This window comes from Loxodonta africana, chromosome 14 (genome assembly GCF_030014295.1).
Source record: "Loxodonta africana isolate mLoxAfr1 chromosome 14, mLoxAfr1.hap2, whole genome shotgun sequence".
NCBI lineage: Eukaryota > Metazoa > Chordata > Mammalia > Proboscidea > Elephantidae > Loxodonta > Loxodonta africana.
In genome coordinates, this window is record NC_087355.1 from 72,708,687 (window position 1) to 72,730,303 (window position 21,617).

Here is a 21,617-nt window from a genome sequence, read left to right on the forward strand (position 1 = left end):
GTGAGAAAACTGAGGCTGAAGAGGTTAGTTAATTGACCTGACGTCACCCCGATCTGTCGAATTCACAATCAGAATCTTTAGGGAACAAATGAGAGCGTGATGGTCAAGAGATGGAAGCATGAAGGCCCCAGCCCCCTGGAAAGTGTTAAGAACAGAGACAAGATGAAAGAGGGAAGAGCTGGGGCTCCTGGCAGTGTGGCTGCTGGAGCCAGAAGATTCCACTCAATAGAGTAGAGTGAGGTGCTAAGTGCAGGAACAAAGGGGCCTCTCTTAACTGGGTTCTGGTGTCCGTGGGGAGAGCAGCTTTGACCTCAGGGTCAAAAGCACAGACCCAGGGCTGGGAGAGAATAAAACAAAAATTTTCTGTTTCTTCAGGAACTGGAGAGTGTGTGTGTGTGTGTGTGTGTGTGAGAGAGAGAGAGAAGGTGTGTGTGAGAAAGAGAGGTGTGTGTCTGTGTGAGAGAGAAGAGAAGGGAGGGTTGTGTGTGTGTTTGTGTGTATGTGAGAGAGAGACACCAGGAGAGACTGGGAAAGAGAATATCCTCAAGCCAGCTTGGCCTGAGTCATTATGTGGAATAAGGTTGAGAGGTCTGATTAGAAGAGAAACCAAAACCTGTGAAGAACGGAAAACCAAGAGACCCATGGGCATTTCCACCAGGGTCCCAGCTAAACGAATAGCTGGAGATGCTGTCCCTATACCACACCATATTTAGCTGGAGAGTCCCTCATGCCATGGTGACATAACTGCGTGGGGACATGGACTGTAGGCCATGTAGAGACAGCCCTCGTGGACATGGGGTTAAGTGAGGTTCCACAGGATGACAGAGTAGGCTGCCCTGGACGTGGCAGGGGGGATCCGTTTGATCTCCGATATTTTCCCCAGCCCTTGATAAGTTTGCTGAATGGTGTATGGAAATTTTTGGGCCCCTGGAAGGCTAATTCCAGGGTGTTCTCTTTGGGAAGATAAACAGAGGGCGATGGGTTTGGCTCTAACAGGGTCTTATGGGCTGGTTTTTTATTTTACACAGAGTACACAGGAGATGACAGGAAATAATTTATTTACCCACGACAAATTGAGAGTTATCTTTTTTTTTAACAGTCATCAAAACACTGCATTTCAACAAAAAGTTAGAAAATATTTACTTAACTAAGTCAGACACTGAACAGAATATTATACAACTACCTAAATAATTGGAAACCCTGGTGGCACAGTAGTTAAGAGCTATGGCTGCTAACCAAAAGGTCGGCAGTTTGACTCCATCACGCGCTCCTTGGAAACCCTCTGGAACAGTTCTACTCCGTCCTATAGAGTTGCTATGAGTCTGAGTCGACGGCAACGCATTTGGGTTTTTTTTTTTCTCTATCTAAATAGTGGTTATGAGGACTGTGTCATAAAGAGAGGTGTTTCCTATGGGACATTGCGTAAAACAAGCAGATGCTGAGTAGAGTAACAGTTTTTTAAGGAATCCAGATGTGCTACAAGACAGAGAGGTTAAGTAAGTGGCCCAAAGTCATACAACTGGTAAGTGGGTGAGCCAGGACTGAAACCAGGCAGATTGATTCCAGAGTGTGTCCTCTTAACCACAGCCACGCTCTTCTGCCGAGGGCATTTTATGATACATAAAAAAAAACAAACCCAGTGCCGTCTCCAAATCTGCAAAGTTTTTACCCACTTGCATTTAAACAAGGCCTTTTACTCTATTAAAGAGCTTTAAAAATTACAACAGTGCTTAGAGTTGAGTGGTGGAACTATGGATAGTTTTTTTTTCCTTTACATTTCAAAATTTCTCTAATGTACTTAAAAAAATATACTTACGTTCCTTTTTTTAGACTATGTTACAGGTTGTTAATTGATATCAAGTTGGTTCCAGCTGGTGGCGACCCCATGTGCTGGGTCCTGTGCCATCTTCATGGTCACGGTTTTGGTTAGTGGCCCTAGGCTGGCCAAAGGAATGGCAGGAGCAAATCAGGAAAGGTGATCTTTGCAATTTTGATGCTAAGACAGCGAATGTGTCACTCTAGACAGGGAGGATCTGCACATGGGGGACTTTAGCGTGTTGAGCTTTGGGGATGACTGAACGTCCAAAGGAAGGCCCACCTGAGCAGCTGGTACCAGACTCTGCTCTGATCTTTAGCCCCATCCTGGAAGTCATCTGAGGCGTGGACAGTTCTTTAATAAGCTAATCCCGCTGCAACCCCAACAGCTTCCAAACACCTACCCTATTTTCCAAAACAAGAACCAGTTTAGTACGGTCACCTGCTGGTCGCCCAGTTTGCATTTGGTGGTCAGAGCTGACCAGGGTACAATTCAGCTAAATTAATTTTGCAAATTTCTAGCGGGTGTACATGTGGGAGGAGCTCTGGTGGCGCAGTGGTTAAAGCGCTCAGCTGCCAACCCTAGGGTCTGCGGTTGGAACCCGCCAGCTGCTCCTTGGGGAAGAGATGTCATAATCTGCTTCCATAAAGACTGACAGCCTTGGAAACCCTATGGGGCAGTTCTACTCGTCCTATAGGATCGCTGTGAGTAGGAACTGACTCCATGGCAATGGTTTAGTTTGTTTTGTTTTTTATACATGTGGGGAATGAGGTTGAGAATTTGGGATTTAAAAACGCATTTCAGAAATGATACCACATTAGGGCTTCATTTCAGTCCCTTGGGTTGGCCACCAAGTAAACAGCTTCGTTTCCATCCCTGCTGGAGGCACTGAATGCAGCTTCCACACTTGCCAACAGATAAATGTCTCCTGTCTCTGCCGGTGCTTAATGGCTTTTAGTGGAATTAAGGCTGGGAAGAAGGGAACTGACCTCCTTATACTGGTGAAATTGAAACACAGTGGAGACAATTCCATTCCAGACAGACCTCTTCCCTCTCAGATTACCGGCAGCCCAGCCAACTCCCTTTCAGCCTGTTCAGGTAAAGTGCAAGACAGAGGCCACCGGACTCAGGGCCCGGTGGAAGAGACTAATGTCAAGCTTTGTGTTTGGGATTTTTCAGCAGAGAGGAGATTTGCATTTCTAATGAAGGCCACGCAGGGTGTGCTTCAGCCCAGTGGCCCCGCGTCTCTCAATTCTCCAACGGCTCAGTTTCAGGGAACAACGGGATGTCTTCAGCATAAACAAATAGCTGTGGGAAGAGAAGGAAAGGCACAGGATAGCGGGGGTTAGGGGTGCTTCCTGGTGGGAGCCTTTAGAGTGGTGGTGTAGCCGGTTGTGAGCGCTCCGCTAACCCTCCTCAGCCCTCACTTGCCCTTTGTCTCTGTAAAACCAGTTGCTGTCCGGTCACTTCCGACTCACGGCAACCCCGTCCCGTGCGCGGCAGAGTAGCACTGCACTGCATAGGGTTTTAAGTGGCCGCTTTTTCAGAAGTGGCTTCCCCAGGCCTTTCTGTCGAGGCGCCTCTGAGTGGACTCAAACCTGCAACCTTGTGGTTAGTAACCAGTTGTACCACCCAGAGACGCCTTTGTCTCTGTGAGAAAAACTTACTCAGTGTTACAGTCTGATATTTTGAGATTTATTGCTGTTTCTCTGAGAAGAGATTATCCAGGCGTGTCCTTCCCGGCATTGTTTATACAGCGGAAAATTGGGGAAAGAAAAACAATGTCCAAACAGAGGCAAATGGTTAAATAAATCAATGATTAAATAAATGAATGGTTAGGTAAATAAGTGGTAGAAACCTTAAGTCATGCAGTAAGTCTGTTTAGGAACGTGATAAGGAAAAAAAAAGTGTTAAATGAATAAGGAAGACTACATACTATACATAGAGTTTTTAGTTAAAAAGAAAAATGCACACACAATACGTGTGCACAGGTGGAAACAGACTAAAATGTTAACACAGTTAATCCCTAGACATCAAATCAGATGATAATTTTCCTTCTTTTATCTTTAAATTTCCTACAATAGATACATATTTTTTTCTGAGTCAAAAAGGATTATATATCAAAGTGGGAAACGATCATATACTCTCATTTCTTTTCTTCCCCCCACTCCTTCTCTCCTCTTTTTTCTCTCTCTGTCTGGGAACATGAACGCTGCTCTTTCCGGAACCATCCACGTTCCACCAGGCAAAGCATTCGATTGCTCAGAGGTGATAGCACACCACGGAAGGATACGACTAAACTTAAACGTTTCCAGTTCCTCTAACTCGTCCCTTCACGGATCCATGAGTTCATCTAAACCCTTCTTGCACTTGTTCATGTGTTTAGCTGGTACAGCCTCTCAGGCCTTCGAGTTCTGTGTGTTTTCCACCCTCTGTGGGAAGTGGCAGAGGCCTGCCTGACTCCTGTCCTCAGATGACTGCCTGCCGACTCCCAGGGTCCTCCCAGTTTGTGCCCTTCTAGCATCGGGGGCACCAAACAACACCAGTTGCACATTCCCCTTAGCAGAGCGACATCGTGGATTGTGTAGACTTGTAGAACGTCTGTGTTGGAGGATGCTAGTGTTTTCCTAAGAGTCCACAATACAGCATTCCACACAATGGGAGTCAGTTTTCCAGAAATCATACAGTACCCAGGATAGGGAGGCACTGGGGTTCTGGGAGGTTTTCTTTTGCTGGAATTGGGTAACAATGGTTACACCTTGTTTCCATCAGAAATTCTAGCAGTGATACATACGTTTGGTTATTTGGTCAGTGGAGAAATTAATGTATGAGAGGCAGAATCTTTTAAACTTTGGGGTCTGTAGAAGGAGGCATTGATGGGACTTTGCTAATCCGGGCCAGGCCTGTGAGGGGAGAGGGAAGGAATAGTCCACCCCACCTGACACATGAGAAAATGGACTCTGAGAGCATGGGAGCATTGGAGAGAATCCAGGCTGCCCAACTCTAAGGCCTGGGCTCTTTCCAGGGCACCTAACCTGCCTCCCTGTTTAAACCAAAGCCTGAGATATATTTCCTGACCTTGGAATTATTTAGTAGACTTAGGATTTGTACATCCTCCAACTGAGGTCTTTGTTTCCAGACTGAGTCTTTGGTTTAGGAAACAATTCCTTTAATGGCCCTTGATTGTTTTAGTTGCCTTTCGAGATCCTTTAATCTTCCCACACCTGTGGACACGCAGACCTCCAGGTTCAGCAGGATGTGGTAGGCAGCAGGGTGGGCTCTGGAATCTGACAGCCTGGGTCTAAATGCTGATTCCCCAGTCACCAGTCCATGATCCTGAATGAGTGGTTTAACTTCTCTGAGCATCAGTTTTCCCTGCTGTAAAATGGGCGTAATACTAATAATAGCTGCCTTAAAGGGCTATTGAGGGAATTAAACAACATAATGAAGGAAAAGTGCTGGTCCAGTGCTTTGTGCCCAGGACGATAAATATGAGTCGTCGTCACTGTTGTTCCTGGTGGTTTTCCATGGAAGGACCATGGCCAGGACAGTGTCAGCTTTGAACCTCATTTCCTCATTGGCTGTGTTGTTTGCTTTATCCTTTAGGGGAAAACCATCAAAGAGCTCTTCACTCACTGTCTTAGTCTGGGTTATCTAGAGGAGCAAAACCAGTGAAACGTGTGTGCGTGTGTGTGTATACACACATGTACATATAATAAAAAGTATATATATAAATAAACGCACACACAATAGAGAGAGACTGAGAGATTTACTTCAGAGAAATGGCTCATGTAATTGTGGGAGCTGGCAACTCCCAAATCTTTGAGTCAGGCAGCAGCTAGAACCAGAGGTCAGGTGACGAGAAGAGTGCAGAGTCCACAGAGAGAACAAGCTTTACCAGAAGATTCATTTATACAGTGGAGGCAGACTCCACACTCCCAAGGACATTCCGCTTTCAACTGACAGCCAGGTCACATCATGGAAAGTGATTACATTATATTACACTATGGGACAGCAACCAGTTCAGTATCTGCCAGACTACTGAGAGTGACAGCCTAGCCAAGCAGACACATAAATTAGCCGTCACGCTCAGCCCGTGCCCACTTTAAAGGGGAGGAAAGCAAGGCCCTGAGAACCCACAGGTCTTGCTCGGTCCCACAACTTAGCAGGGGCAGTGTAGGAGGAAGAGCCTGAGTCCACTGTCCTTTATTCCAGAGCTGTCCTCTCTGTAGTTCCCTCTGGATGCCTCCTTTGATTCTCCACCCACGAAAATAAGGAGAACCGAGGGACAGAAATAGCCAGATTCGTGGTAACCCCTGTATTGATCACTGAGCATTGACCTTGGGCCTGCCCCTTGGCTAGGCTCTTCCTTTCCTTAGTAGCTTTGGGTGCTACTGCTTGGTGTAGTACTGATGGTCCCTGTTCCATCTCCCCCACCCCCACTTCCCCTGACTGTGCTGTCACAACTCCCAGTGGTGGGGGATGACGGGAGACACCATGGGACTGCAGAATAATGGGGAGCCAATTGGTGACATCTCCTGGTTTGAAGCCTTGTCCTCCCTATACTCCTTATACATCCGGTGGCACAGGAATTCCCTGAAGCATGTGGCACCTGAAAAGTCCCTTCCAGGTCTCAAAGGCCTCCTCTGCCCAGAACTCTCCCTTCGTGAAGCCACCACTTGCTGAGCACACCTATGAGGTGTCAGGCTTTCTGGGGCTACAGTGCTGAACAAGACCCCACTCCTGCCTTCGAGGAGCTCAGCCCGGGAGAGTCAGGCACACACTGTGAGCCAAAACAGGGGGGGATGCTCACATGTGCAGAGTGTTGGGGGGTGGTATTCCTGACAAAGGGGGGACCCAAGCAAAGGCTCAGAGGTGTGAACTCATACTTAGCTTCATTGTTCTCTGATTTCTCTGGGTGTGTTTCTTCTCCCCAGCTAGACTCTAAGTGGCTTCCAGACAAGGAATCATGAGTCCTCTTTCTTCCCCTCTTGTTGTTGGTAGCTGCCATCAGTGCAGCCCCCCATGCACAGTGACCCCATGCACAACGGAAAGGAATGCTGCCTTGTCTTCCGTCATCCCCACGATGGGTTTTTACCGGCTGATTTTCAGAAGTAGATCACCGGGCCTTTCTTCCTAGTCTGTCTTAGTCTGGAAGCTCCATAGAAAGCACCTTCACATGCGTGGTTTTATTTGGCCCACTCAGTGGCTTTGTAAGGTTGGTCTTTATCCCCATTTTATAGATGAGAAAACTTTGGCCCTCAGGTTTTTTTTTTTTTTTCCGAGCTAAAACATGCGCTCAGATCTGAGGTCTGGCTCCAACACCACCCTGGCTCTCACCCTGTGGTCGACACCGGGGACGTGTGTGTGGATTCGGTGCTAAACTGCAGAGCCCTCTTCTTAAAGACACTGAGAGGAAGGGGACACGGGAGCATGAGCTCGTGGGCACAGTGCAAAGGGGGCTGGCTTTGGAAGTAAGACCCCGGCTCAAGTTCCAGCTCTGCCAGGCATGAGCTGCATGGCCTTAGGATAGTCACTTGTCTTTGGGACTCAGTTTCCCTGGTTGGAAATTGAGGAGGTGGTGGGAGGTTCCATGTCGTAAATCTGCAAAACTGGAGTTGAGAACATTACCCTTCAGCACTTTCTTCTCTCTCAGTACCCCCAGCCCCAGCAGGCCGGTGTTCCCCAGACCCCTCCCCACCACCTCCATCATGCAGGTCTTTTCTAGCCCCTTTACTTACCTCTCCCCAGCTGACCCAGTCTCCAGCTAAGTGGAATCACCTGGGAGCTTGTTAAAATGCTGAATCCTAGGCCCCCTCCCGGAACCTAAGGAATCTCAATCCCTGGGAGATGGGGTCCTGGGAACCTGCATTTCTCCCCTGAACACTCTCAGGAAATTCTGACGATCAGCCTACTTCTGGCATTCACTGCCTAAGCTGAGCGGTTCCCAAACTTTAACAGGCATCAGAATCACTTGGGGGGCTTGTAAGATGGCTGGACCCTACCCCAAGAATTTCTGATTCAGTTGGTCAGGGGTGAAGTCCCCGAATTCGCGTTTCTAACAAGTTCCCAGATGATGTAGGGACCACATGTTCAGAACCGCAGCCCAGCTCATTCCCTGAGAGCCCAAAAAGCAACCCAGCTAGGGAGTCTTTGTTGAGAGGGGGTGGCTGGGTGGAGCAGCCCATCGGTAGGTACATGAATATTTTCACAGGAACCATCTGAAGGCAGTGCTACTGCCATCGATATTATTGAGATCATTACAGTAACGGTTACTGCGTACTCCAACACATACCACATGCCAGGCCCTGTGCCGTATGTCTTAGAACCCATATTTCTAGCAATTACCCAGGGTTTGCAGATTTAAAAGCTGAGGATCAGTGAGGTTAAGTAACTGCCTCAAATACACTTACTCCAAGTGAGAGCAGGACTTTCTTAGAACAAAGTGTGGGCTATTTCCCTTATCCCAGTAGGCCTCCCTTTGCTATCTGCCACGTTGTTGTGTTGTTGTTGTTGTTAGGTGCCCTCAAGTTGATTCCGACTCATAGCAGCCCCCTGTGATGAAGTAGAACGGCCCCACAGGGTTTCCTAGGCTGTGATCTTTAAGGGAGCAGATGGCCAGGTCTTCCTCCCACAGGGCCGATGGTGGGTTCGAACCATCGACCTTTAGGTTAGGAGGCGAATGCTTTACCTATGTACCATGAGTGACTCTTAATTGTGGAAATTTCAAATCAGGTTCAGAGAGGGGTCACTGCGCGGGTTGGGGGTGGTATTTAGGGTTGCTGGAGCCTTTCATTACTTCCCCACAAATTGTACCCTGCTGGTAGCGGCCTTTGGTCCACACCCTCGGGACAGAGCTGCTGTTTTGCCTGCTTTTAAGGGACCCTTCTTGTAAATGGGGAAACCCTGGTAGCATAGCAGTTAAGAGCTACGGCTGCAAACCAAAAGGTCAGCAGTTCGAATACACCAGGCGCTCCTTGGAAACGGTATGGGACGGTTCTACTCTGTCCTGTAGTGTAGGGTCGCTATGAGTCACAATCGACTCGACAGCAACGGGTTTGGTTTTTTGCTTGTAAACGGAGGGTTGTTGCGTTTATAACACTCAGCAACTTGAATGAAAATGATGGGCTGCTGCCGAAGCAGCGTGGAGGAGCCCATTCTGGCCTGGCTGGTGTTCTGGTTGCCTGTCAGGGCCCTGGGAAAGAACTCTTGGCACTGGATTCCAAGGGACGTTAACCACGTGGAAGTGGAGGAGCTTGTGTTAACTCTTCTAGCCGGTGGCTTCCTCTGGAACTTTCCTCCCCCAACCTGGGAAGATCTGCCCCTTGTTTAATAGGATGCTCATTGATTGGTAAAGAAGTATAAAGTGTAGGGGCAGTGAGGGCTTTTTCTGCGCTTAGCTTTTTATATTCTCACCATTCACCAATACACACACACACACACACACACACACACACACACAGATCATGATTGATGCTAGCATTTTCCTTCATTTAATTTTATATCTGGCAGGGACCTCAGAAGCCATCCAAGCCACCTCTACCTTTGCTAGTGTGTCTCCTGCTCTCCTACCTGTGTTCTTCGCTCTGCAAAAAAAAGGAAGGAAGGAAAGGGAGGAGGGAAAGAAAGAACTGTAGTCAGACATGAATCCTTACTAATACCTTCAGAGTGTTATCTTTCTGTTTTAAGAGGACACACATGCTTAGATCAGACTTTGTGCACACACTTGAAGACAGCTTGGTGGCATCGGTTGGCATTGAAAGTCAACAGTTCTAGTCCAGGATCTGCCACTTGTCCATACTACCTTCTCTGAGCTTCACATGGCGAACCTGACCTGCCTACCTCCCAAGGGTGTCATGAAGGAAAAAGAGATCATGGATGAGAACTGGAAGGGACTCTAGGAATCCAGATGTTTTGTTTCGCTAAGGGGAAAACTGGGGCCCTGAGAGATGTGGTAACTTGCATGAGGTCACACAGCAAGTTGAGGGCAGAAGAAAAGAACTGTAACTGGTGTATCGTCATGGCTGACATCCTTGCTGTTTCCTTCCATGTGGTCGTTTTGCAGATGGTGAGTGAGGTGACTAGGGACGTGGGGGAAGGTCACGGTGGGAGGAAAGCTTCTCCAGGAATCTCTCTGGCCAGAGGTCCTTCATCAGCTTCTAAAACAGAACTTTTTATTGCTGAATAGTCTGTCTCTCTCTTTCGTGTGCGTGCACACACACGCACATTTCTATAATAGCCCTCTTGGTTGAAATAGCTGAAAAGAAATGTCTCTTCTTTGCAGAAGAGAATCACACTTTTCCTCCTGATCGTGGGGAAACCTGCTGGACCTTTTATCCAACTATAAGTGTCGGAATGGAACACATGAAGGAGTGACGCTTACAGCTGAGACGCTACTGCTCACACTACCTTGCATGTATTGAGTTTGGCTTTGCACTTGCCTAAGGCATCGCTCCCCATTACCCCGTCTCCTTCCTACAGCTACACACAATCCTGACTCCCCTGCCTCAAAATACGTATAGGGTGGAAACAAATAACATAGGTTGTAAAGACAGATGGACGTAAGATTGAAACTCTTATTTCTCACTAGCAGTGTGACCTCAGGCAGGTTGCTTAGCCCCTCTGAGCTTTAGCTTCCTCATCTGGGCAATAAAAATACCTCTTAATGTTGTGAGGATTAACCAAGGTAAATCATAAAACGTGCTTAGTACAGTGTGGCACATAGTAGGTGCTCTATAAATCTTATCTACCACTACTGAAAACACTGGAGATGACGTTGAAGATCACCTTGTCATCATTTTCATAAGGGAACTAACAGGTCTGTAATTTAAATGAGATCTCACTAGGCCTCCAGCAACTTCATTGCATAATTAAAGCTGGTTTTCTACCCAGAGAAGAAAAAATACTGTCCAACTTTTAAGCACACCATAACTGAACTGTTGCCTTTGGAATACTGAGATACCATCATAGTGATTTTCAGTCATACCTTGTGTTTATCCAAACCTAAAGCCACTGTCATTGAGTTGATTTTGACTCATAGCAACCCTTTAGGACAGAGAAGAACTGCCGCATAGGGTTTCCAAGGCCGTAGTCTTTACAGAAGCAGACTGCCACATCTCTCTCCCATGGAACAGCTGGTGGGCTCAAACTGCCAACCTTCTTCTGGTTAACAGCCAAGCCTTTTAACCACTGTGCCACCAGTGCTTCTCCTTGTGTTTATAAATATCTGAAAGGAGTCCCTGGGGGGTGCAAACAGTCAGTGTGCTTGACTGCTAGCCAAAAGATTGGAGGTTGAAGTCAACCCAGAGGCACCTTGGAAGAAAGTCTTAGCAATCTACTTCAAAAAAAATCAGCCATCGAAAACCCTGTAGAACACAGTTCTACTGTGACATACTTGGGGTCGCCATGAGTCAGAGTCAACTTGATGGCAACTGGGACATCTGAAAAGGACATAAAATTGCAAACAATGAAAAGTACAGGTACAGTAAAACTGGAAACCATTAAAATGAGTAAAACCACAAAAACCCAATTATAAATGGGGTCAAGGATGCACTTGTGTTGCGCTTTCCAGTTTACAAAGTGCTTTCATACACCTGACTTCTGTTATCCTCAGAACAAGCCTGGAAGGTAGATATTATTCTGCCCATTCCACAGGTGAGGAAATAGAGGCTCAACTAAGTGCCATAGCCAGGAGTCCAACCCAGGTCTTCCATTGCTCAGTGTAAGGAGAGTGGTCGATGCTAAGCTGGAAAGACAGGCAGGAGCCACATCACACAGGGCCTTGTAGGACTTGGTAAAGAACTTTGGGTGTTGTTCTTAGCTCAGTGGGAAGCTCCTAGAACGTTTAAGCAGAAGGGTGTTGAGATCCTATGTGCCTTTCAAGGAGATCACAGGTTGGAGTGAGAAGAGCAAAAGTGGAACCAGGGAGGCTGTTAAGGAAGTTCCGGCAGGAGATGACGGTGGCTTGAGCCAAGGGAGTGACAGTGGGGATAAAGAGAATTAGCTAGATTCAGAAATATGGAGGTCAAAAGATAGCCTTCCTGGTGGATTGGATATGGATGTTGACAGACAGGGGAGAACTAAGGATGACTCAGCTTCCAAGTGGGTCTGTGGGTGGTTGATGGTGGGGAGATCTGTAGGAGAGACAGGATTCCAAGATGGGGTGTGAGGTGGGATGGAATCTAGAGATCCATCTGAACGTGTTAGGTGACAGCGACCTAGCACTTACTTTATGAGGAGCCCTGGTGGCGCAGTGGTTAAACACTTGGCTACTAACCGAAAGGTCGGCGGTTCAAACCCACCAGCCAGTCTTCAGGAGAAAGATGTGGCAGTCTGCTTCCGTAAAGATTACAGCCTTGGAAACCTTATGAGGCAGCTCTGCGCGGCCCTATAGAGTCACTACGAGTCAGAATTGACTCAATGGCAGTGGGTGGGTTTTTAGCACTTACATTTTTTTTAGTAAGAGGATATATGTCCCCCAAACACTCAGCCTTCTGATAGCAGAGAGCAGGTCATATGCACTTCTTTCTGGGCATTTAATAAACGCTTTCTGTGAGCTGGTGAGGTTGGGCCCCATCTCCAGTCAGCCCATCTGTAAAGAATGCTGCTGTTGGCTTCACGACACGCTGTAGTCTTTCTGCCGCCAGGGAACCGGGGAGCAATCAGTGACCCCTTCTCAGAATACTGGGCCTGGTACAAGAAGCGAACAAAAAACCCCAATGCCCTGCCTTCTAACGTTTCAGGCAACTTTTTCTTCTGCCAGTCTCCATGGGATCTTTCCTCTGCTGATGTTGAAAGTGGTTCATTTTTTTCTTTTAATATTGTAATTAGGCCTTAAATGACCTTTGCCCTGTGGTAGGTTTTGAATAGATAAAACCTCGTAAAATAATAATAACTGCAGTGACAATTATAAACACTTGTAGAGTGCTGTTCCATTAAAAGGCCTCTTTTATGTATGTTTATTTTATTTTAGCCTCACAAAAATTTCTGAGGTAAGTATTTAGCTCTACTTTTTTGAGAGGAAGGTAGTGGCCAAGACCATGTAACACTATGATAATAACCCCACCTACCTCACAAGGATTTCATTTTACTTGGATCCACAATCAACAGCCATGGAAGCCATGGAAGCAGCAGTCAAGAAATCAAAAGACGCATTGCATTGGGTAAATCTGCTGCAAAGGACCTCTTTAAAGTGTTGAAGAGCAAAGATGTCACCTTGAAGACTAAGGTGTGCCTGACACAAGCCATGGTATTTTCAATCACATCATATGCATGTGAAAGCTGGACAATGAATAAGGAAGACGAAGTGACGCCTTTGAATTGTGGTGCTGGTAAAGAATATTGAATATACCGTGGACTGCCAAAAGAACGAAAAAAATCTGTCTTAGAAGAAGTACAGCCAGAATGCTCCTTAGAAGCAAGGATGGCGAGACTGCGTCTTACATACTTTGGACATGTTGTCCGGAGGGATCATTCCCTGGAGAAGGACATCATTCTTGGCAAAGTACAGGGTCAGTGGAAAAGAGGAAGACCCTCAACGAGGTGGATTGACGCGGTAGCTGCAACAATGAGCTCAAGCATAACAACGATTGTAAGGATGGCTCAGGACCGGGCAGTGTTTCGTTCTGTTGTGCATAGGGTCACCATGAGTTGGAACTGACTCGACGGCACCTAACAACAACAACAACAACAAGTTCACAGGGTTGTTGGGAGGATTAAAAGAGTTGAGCTAGGTGAGGTACTTGGAACAGGGCCTGGCACATGAATGTCAGCTGCTGTTGTGATTAGGATTAGTTTACAGAGAGAAAAACTGAGGAGCAGTGAGGCTGTGATGTACACACACTCACCCAGCTGGTCAGCCATGGAATCAGCTACAAGTTGTGTACACCCTCACGCCACTCTCAGGAGGAATCTGTGTTACAACGTGATACTCGGTTGGACAGGAAGGCTGCTCCTTTCCCCTGTAGGAGCTTCCCCACCCTCCTCCAGCCAGTCATCCCTACCTTCTCCCTTGCAAATCTATCTTCCACCTGGGGTGGGTTGAGCGCATCATCCAGGAAGGCTCTGAGCCTGTCCTCTCTGCCTCTGTTGCTTTCCTGTTCCAGGTGCCCCCCTCTCTGCCCATCAGCCTCCATTCTTTGGGGCAGGAATCAGGCCCACTGCCTCCACCACCTCCTTTCCTAACCCCTTCTTCAGTGTATTTCTGTAGAGTGGAGCCAACTCCAAGCCCCAGAGTCCAGCACGTGGATTCATCAATCCCAGTTTACTCCTCATGTGTGGGTCTTGGCGCCCCCGTTGGGTAGCTGGAGTCAGAGGTCATTGTCACTCTCCATCATCCATGTGTCTGGCCCAGAGCAGGGGCCGTGGCATGATGTTATACAACTGACTTATTAAAAAATAATAAACTTAATAATCACCAGAACTATCTTGGCAAACAGGTGGTGTGCACTTCCAAGTGTCCTCAGGAGCTCTTCCCTAATCCCAAAGGTGGAGCCATGGCCACCCCAGCCATGCCACATTCTATGCATCATCCCAGGTCTTGGCAGATCTCGCCCTTTGAAGGCGATTCAGCAATCAAATCTGTGGAGTCAGGAGTGTGACTTTCCCTTGAGAAATATAGTTGGACTTGGGCAGTTAGAATATAGAATAATTATAGAAAGACAGCTACAGATAAAGACAGCTTCAAATATGTCTTGGGCAAGGGCCCCATCACTGAAATAAATGTAAAGGCTCTGTTACAGGGACCTCTTTGAAAGGCTAGTTCTTCTTGGCTGGACCAGTTCTGGTAAGTGTATTCAAAATTTTCCCTCAAAATATATTTTGAGGAACGAATGAGTGCCTATAAGTGAACGGCATTACCTCTTAGCCAAAGTGTGTATTTGAGAGACTAAGTGTGTATAAAAAAAAAAAAAAGTATAGTTGTGTGTATTTGTGAATGTATGTGCCTGTGAGAGAGAGGGAGCCCTGGGTGGTATAAATGGTTAATGCACTCGGCTGCTAACCAAAAGGCTGGCAGTTAGAGTCCACCCAGACGCAAATCGGAAGACAGGCCTGGTGATCTACTTCTGAAAAATTAGTCTTTGCAAACCCTGTGAAGCACAGCTCTCTGACACACATGGGGTCGCCATGAGTTGGAGTCAACTCCACGGCAACTGGTAAAGTGAGAGAGGACTGCTGGCCCCAAACGCAGCCATTTGACGCAAGTAGGGCCTTTTTAGATTGTCATTGGAGAGGGGCGGGACACAGGGATAGGCCATGTCACTCCTGCCTTTTTCCCCTTCCCCCAAAGACCAAAACCAAACCCACTGCCGTCAAATCGATTCTGTAGGACAGAGTAGAGCTGCTGCGTAGGGTTTCCAAGGCTATAAATCTTTGAGGAAGCAGACTGCCACATCTTTCTCTCACAGAGTGGCTGGTGGCTTCAAACCACTGACCTTTTGGTTAGCAGCCAAATGCTTTAATCACCGTGCCACCAGGGCTCTCTCCTCTTCCCCCACCGGCCTCCAAATTTGTTTCAGCCCAGTGGATTCCTTTAATGACCTGAATTTAATTATTATATTGTCTATCAATAAACCCCCCCCTTCTGTCCCCACATCCCAGCCCTACCCCCGCCCTCAGGGTTAACTGGCTCCTCCTCACTAAGGGTTCTAAGGACGTGGTTTTCTGTGGGAAGAGGTTTGGGTTCACATTTACAGGCCCTGTTTGTTCTCAGGTCCCACTGTTGATTCCTGTTAAAATGATGAAGATTTGACAGGGGGAGGGTTGGCGGGGGAGATGTTTCCCCTGGATTCCCAATATTTGTTTTTTGTTTGGTAAAATATTTTCCTGGGCATCAGAGGAAGAGGAAATGGACAATTGTTTCTTCAGAGACTGATTTCTAGGCAGTGGCAGAGGTTCAGTAGGTGGCCAGCACGCCCGGCCCCCAGCCCCCAAGGCCAGGGGGTGGGAGCCAAGAGAGCTTCAGTGTGGGTATCATGGACGGAGGAGGTGGTGTGGAAATCCAGATCATACACAGTTCCTGAGTGATTGTTACAAGTCTTGAGGCGCCGCTAAAATCCATTTACTGAAGCTGCTGCCTCACCAGGGCCTCTTCATGGCTACTTGTGGGTGGACTCGACAGCTGTAACTAAAATCACCAGATTGGATGGAATTCCCAGCAAAGCCCTGGATCAGTGCAGTGGCTGCCAACGAGCTTTCAAATGGCTGGACAGGGGCTTTTTCAAGGTGGAGAGGTGGGGCTGGACCGTGGGAAGGGTGCTCAGCTTTCCTGCTAGAGGCCAGATTCACCAGTCCTGTTTCTTGGTGCAGCTGTGAGGCTCTGAGTCTCCGTTTCCTTACTGGAGACACGGGGTTAATGATACCCCCTTAAGGGGTGAGCATCTCTGAAGCCAGATAGTCCAGGCTCTGTGACAGGGTTGCTGTGTGACTTTGGGCAAGTTGCTTCACCTCTCTGTGCCTAGTTTTTCTCGTATTATTCTCCTAGGTCTGCCGTGACAAATTACCACAAACTGGGTGGCTTAAAACAGAAATGTGTTCTCTCACAGTTCTGGAAGCCAGATTCTGAAATCGAGGCGTTGGCAGGAGGCACTCCCTCTGGAGGCTTGAGGGGAGAAACTTTCCTTGCCTCTTCCAGCGTCTGGTGGCTGTTGGCATTTCTTGTGGCTGCATCACCCCAATGTCTGCCTCCATCTTCACATGGTCTCCTCTCTGTCTCTCACAAGGACTCTGATCACTGGATTTAGGGCCCACTTGGATAGTCCACGGAAACCCTGGTGGCGTAACAGTTCAAATCCACCCTGCGCTCCTTGGAAACTCTGTGGGACAGTTCTACACTGTCCTATAGGGTCACTAAGAGTTGGAATCAACTCAACAGCAGCGGGTTTGGTTTTTGGTTTGGATAATCCAGAATGATTTTGTCTTGAGGTCCTGGTGGGGTAATGATTAAGAACTCGGCTCCTAACCTACAAGTCAGAATCTGCCAGCCGCTCCTTGGAAACCCTGTGGGGCAATTCTACTCTGTGTTATAGGGTCGGAATTGACTCAATTGCAATGGGTTTGGTTTTGAGGTTTTTTTTTTTTTTTTTTAAATCCCTGGCATCATTACGTCTACAAAGACACTTTTTCCAAATAAGGTCACGTTTTCCAGTTCCGGGGGTTAGGACGTAGGCATATCTTTTGGGGGAGCCACAATTCAACCCGCTACCCCTCACCTTCAAATAAGGATGATAACGGTGCTTGTTTATGGAGGTTAAATGAGGCTAAATGTGTCTAAAGTGCTTTGGCCAGTCCCCGCACTCAGCAAAGACTTGGTGTTTTCTCCCATCATAACCCCGATTGCCTGCCTCACTGAGCCATGATGTTAGGACTGTCACCACGCTTATCGTAGCTGACTTTTATTCAGAGACATCCCAAACTTAACGTCTAAAATTCATTAATTTGACTCTCTCTCAATCTCCAACATCTCAGTAAATACTACCCCATTTGTTCCAGTGTGAGGCCAATATCCTTCAAATAATCTTATTTCCTCTTTTGCTCCCGTACTTCGTTCCATCTATAAATTCTGGCCGTTCTGCCTTCAAAATATATATCCCTGAGCTGACCCCTGCCTTCCAGGACCACCATGTTGCATCCCACCAGGGGGGCGCCCTTCAGATTGGGGGGTGAAAGTGGCGCCCCCTGGAGTTGTGCAGTATGTAGCTTGAGTGACCAAATTCAGGGGCTCTGCTTCTTGCCAGTTCTACTGCTGTCCCCCAATTCAAGCCACCGCCACTCACATGGATCATTGCAGTAGCCAATAACTGTCCCCTCAGCTTCATGTCTTCCCCTTTCCACACCCCTCTCACCAGGACAGTCTGCTGTCCTCAGAGCTGGTTTTTAAAAACCTAGATCAGATTCTGTCACTCCCCTGCAGATCCTCCCCTGGTTCCCCCATCTCACTGCAAGCAAAAGGCAATGTCCTTGTGATACCCCACATGGCCCCTCGTGGTCACCTTCCCTGTCCCTCTCTGCTGCAGCCACCTGGCCTTTTTGCTCGACCTTGAGCACAACAACACGCGTGCACTTGCACTTGCTGATTTCTCAACCTAGAACACTGTTTCCCCAGCTCTCTTTGTGGTTTTCTCCCTCGCTTCGTGCAGGCTCTGCTGAAAAGTCCGAGACCTTCGCTGACACCGTAGGGTCATGTTGTTGCTTTTGGGTGCTGTCAGGTTGCTTCCGATTCCTAGTGCCCCCGTGTGACAGTAGAACTGCCCCGTAGGGTTTTCTATGCTGTGATCTTTACAGGAGCAGATCACCAGACCTTTCTCCCATGGAGCCACTGGGTGGGTTTGAACCGCCAGCTTTCGGTTAGCAGCCGAGCACTTAACCGTTGTGCCACCAGGGCTCCTGTAGGGTCATAGCTAAAATAAAAAAACCAGTTTCCATGGAATCGATTCAGATTCACGGTGACCCCATGTATGTCAGAGTAGAACTGTGCTCCACAGGGTTTTCAATGGCTGATTTTTCAGAAGCAAATTGCCAGGACCTTCTTCCAAGGTACCTCTTGGTAGACTCAAACCTCCAACCTTTCAGTTAGCAGCAGAGTGCATTAACTATTTGCATCACTCAGGGATTCCATAGGTAAGATAAAAACCAAAAAACCAAACGCATTGCCATCAAGTCAATTCTGACTCATAGCGACCCTATAGGACAGAGTAGAGCTGCTTTCCAAAGAGTGGCTGGCGGATTCAAACTGCCAACCTTTTGGTTAGAGCCCAATGCTTAACCACTGTGGCACCAGGGCTGCTTACCTTGACACATAGCAATCGCCTTACTGTAGTTTTTTCTTCAAAACACTATTGCTATGTATTTTGTGTTTATTGGTGTTATTTAATTGTCTGCTTTCCCCTGTGAGACTCAGGCTCCATGAAGGGAAAGGCTTTGTTTTAATCACTGCCAGACCCTCAGCACCTGGCACATATTAGGACGTAATAACTAGTACCTGGGTGACAGAACGTACTAAACTCTTACTATGGGCAGGGTCTGGCTTTGTAGGCATTATCTCATCCAATAACCTTACAAGGTCAGTACTTTTATATCCTCATTTGTCAGAGGCTTAGGGACTCAGAGAGAATAAATGTCCCCCAATTACCCAGCTACTGAGTGGAGGCAGCAAGATCTGAACCAACTAGTCTTAATCCAGAACCCCACTTTCTTTTTTTCATATGAAAATATACATATCAATACATGTAAAACACACGCCCATTTAACAATTTCTGCACATACTCTTCAGTGACATTGGTTCCATTCTTCACATTGTGTCAACATCCTCGTTATTTCTGCTCTAGTTATTTCACGTCCATTAATTTAGGCTCACTGCCCCCTAAACTTCTCATCTGTGATTTAGAGTTACTATGGTCATTTTCATCTCCTATAATTTTTTAAGAGACCGCAATACTTAAGGGTAACATTTTTCACTTTTTGAGCTAAACTGTTTTTTCCTTTAAAGATGCCTTCAGGGGATAGTTTTGGTTTAAGGTTTGAAGAGTACCCCAGGGCAATAGTCTTGGGGATTCCTCCAGCCTCAGAGGATCCAGTCAGTCTGGATTCTTTTGGAATTTGAAATTCTGTTCCACATTTTTTCCCATTCTGTCAGGATCTATCTATTGTGTCCCTGATCGAAACTCAATAACGTAGCGGGCACCATCCAATTCTTCTAGGCTCATGTTAGAAGCAGTAGTTCATGGAAGCCAGTAGTCCTGTGGTTCAGTTGCTTCTCTGATTCTTGGGTTTCCTTCTAGCTCAGGCGAATAGAGACCAGTTGTTGTATTTTGGATGGCCACTCACAAGCTTTTAAGACCCCAGACACTACTCACCGAACTGGGAGGTAGAGCAGAACCTTTAAAAATGGTACTATGATGGAGGAACCTGGAAGGCATTATGCTGAGTGAAATTAGTCAAGGCAAAAGGACAAATATTGTATAAGACCACTATTATAAGATCTTGAGAAACAGTATAAACTGAGAAGAACACATACTTTGGTGGTTACGAGGCGGGGAAGGAGGGAGGGTGGGAGAAGGTTATTTACTGATTAGTTAGTAGATAAGAACTACTTTAGGTGAAGGGAAGGACAATACTCAATACACGAAGGTCAGCTCAACTGGACTGGACCAAAAGCAAAGAAGTTTCCGGGATAAAATGAATGCTTCGAAGGTCAGCGGAGCAAGGGCGGGGGTTTGGGGACTATGGCTTAAGGGGACTTCTTAGTCAATTGGCAAAATAATTCTATTATGAAAACATTCTGCATCCCACTTTGAAGTGTGGCGTCTGGGGTCTTAAATGCTAACAAGCGGCCATCTAAGATGCATCAATTGGTCTCAACCCACCTGGATCAAAGGAGAATGAAGAACACCAAGGTCACACGATAACTATGAGCCCAAGAGACAGAAAGGGCCACATGAACTAGAGACTTATATCATCCTGAGACCAGAAGAACTAGATGGTGCCCTGCCACAACCGATGACTGCCCTGACAGGGAGCACAACAGAACCCCTGAGGGAGCAGGAGAACAGTGGGATGCACACCCCAAATTCTCATAAAAAGACCAGACTTAATGGTCTGACTGAGACTAGAAGAATCCCAGTGGTCATGGTCCCCAAACCTTCTGTTGGCCCAGCACAGGAACCATTCCCGAAAACAACTCATCAGACATGGAAGAGACTGGACAATGGGTTGGAGAGAGATGCTGATGAAGAGTGAGCTACTTGTATCAGGTGGACACTTGAGACTGTATTGGCATCTCCTGTCTGGAGGGGAGATGGGAGGGTAGAGAGGGTTAGAAACTGGCAAAACTGTCACGAAAGGAGAGACTGAAAGGAGGGAGCAGGCTGACTCATTAAGGGGAGAGTAAGTGGGAGTATGGAGTAAGGTGTATATAAGCTTATATGTGACAGACTGACTTGATTTGTAAACTTTCACTTAAAGCACAATAAAAATTACCAAAAAAAAAAAAAAAAAAGGGTACTATGCCAGTTGACTGGATTGTAGAATCCACTTTCTCAATCACCATCTGTGATGAGGCTGGAATGAAAGACAGTAGGTGAAAGACCTTTGGAAATGGAAATGTGCTGGACGGAAGTACCCAAACAGCAGTAAGCCTGCACATGACATCCAAGCAAATCACTCGGAGTTGATTTGGGTCTCTTTCCTGTTGTTTTTAAGTTCTGAGAACTTTTTGCTGCCTCCCTGGTTGGTGCAACTCGAGGTGGTAAGAAAGGTGTCTGTGAAGCTCTGTGGCACTATTCAGTTGCTGTCAGACTTTGGTGGCCCAGAATGCTCCAGAATGGGGCACGTAGGCTGTATGAATATGTCCTTTATTCTAAAAGCAGGTCAGTCCATTTCTCTGCTTTTAGTAAACACGGCGTGTTGATTAGAATCAAATATTTCAGTGTGCAAAGAGCTGAGCAAAGAGCCTTAGACTGAGTCAAAAGACTCGGTACCTACTCTACCACTAAAATACTCTGTGACCTTAAATAATAGTATAACTCTTATTTACTGAATCTTACCATGTGCCAGGAGCCCTAGTGACACCACGCAGTGGTTAAGCACTCAACTGCTGACTGAAAGGTTGTCCGTTCAAACCGACCAGCCACTGCGCAGAAGAAAGACGTAGTGGTCTGGTGCCGTAAGGATTAAACTAAAAAACCAAACCCATTGCCATCGAGTGGATTCTGACTCATAGCAACCCTATAGGACAGAGTAGAACTGCCTATAGGGTTTCCAAGGAGCAGTTGGTGGATTAGAACTGCTGACCTTTTGGTTAGCA

General features: G+C 47.0%; 1 protein-coding gene across 10 annotated transcripts in view; it reads left to right on the top strand.

The window, feature by feature from the left end:
- ZHX2 (zinc fingers and homeoboxes 2) overlaps positions 1–21,617 on the top strand; it is a 196,388-nt gene that overhangs the window by 56,299 nt on the left and 118,472 nt on the right. For 2 of the 10 annotated variants that reach the window (XR_010317826.1, XR_010317825.1), the window contains exon 2: positions 1–21,617. This exon is cut by the window's right edge and continues 7,117 nt beyond it. The exons of the other annotated variants lie outside the window; for them this stretch is intronic. The gene's annotated coding sequence lies outside the window, so the exon portion shown is untranslated. 10 annotated transcript variants of the gene reach the window in all.